The following is a 953-nucleotide window of genomic DNA, read 5'->3' as shown; positions in this document are numbered from 1 at the left end:
TCGGGCTTACATGTGTACTCCAGAAAGTTGGGACTTATAGAAGCAGAGATGAGAATAACAGCTATTAGAAACTGGAAGGGAGGGGAGAGAAAAAAGGCGAATTGTTCACCAGAGGATGTGAAGCTTTAACCAGACAGGAAGCGCTGGCTTTTGCGATGTATGTCACAGTACAGCAACCATAGTCAGCAATAAAACATCCTATGTTAGAACACTATGTTCCCAGAGTCCCCACACAATGAAATACGATAGGCTCACGACCTGGAAGGTATGTTATATCAATCAGTGGGATCATTCCACACTGCCTACATTTGTCAAAACACCAAAGTGTACTTTGTGTGTCTGTGATTATGCCATAAATAAATAAGAGAATATGAAATAAATAGTGATACATACAACCGTGTCAATCTCAATATATAAGCAAGGTGCAAGGGCCAAATTGAATGTGCATTAAATTTTGAGATGGCCTTATCAAGGGCAATACTTTTCAGTAGAAATGTGGGACATGAACCTATAATGTTAAAGTTTCTTGTAAGTATATATATATATATATATATATATATAACAATAATTTTAATGAAATATATTTTGAAATGATAATTTAAGGTTAGGACTTCACTATGAAGAGAAATATTACTAAACTGAAGCTTGCATTGGTAGGAAGATATGTATGTATAAATGTAAACATACTGATGTAATATTCTTATATTCTGCCTAAGGGAGGACAATTGAACCTTAAGCAGACTGTGTGTCCACATAATGAACATGTAAAGTGCTGGTGAGATAGCTCAGTTGGCTAAGTGCCTGCTTAGGCAAGTGCAGGGACCAGGGTTTGATTCTTGGCACCACATGCCCTGCCAGCTCCACCTCCAGGCCTGCTGAACTGGCAGCCAAGAGTCAGCAGCAGAATATTTCCACCAGCACACTCTACAAATGGACTTCTCTTCCACCCTATG

Source organism: Octodon degus, unplaced genomic scaffold (assembly GCF_000260255.1).
Source record: "Octodon degus isolate 3935 unplaced genomic scaffold, OctDeg1.0 scaffold00001, whole genome shotgun sequence".
NCBI classification, from domain to species: domain Eukaryota; kingdom Metazoa; phylum Chordata; class Mammalia; order Rodentia; family Octodontidae; genus Octodon; species Octodon degus.
This window is presented reverse-complemented; position numbering follows the sequence as displayed.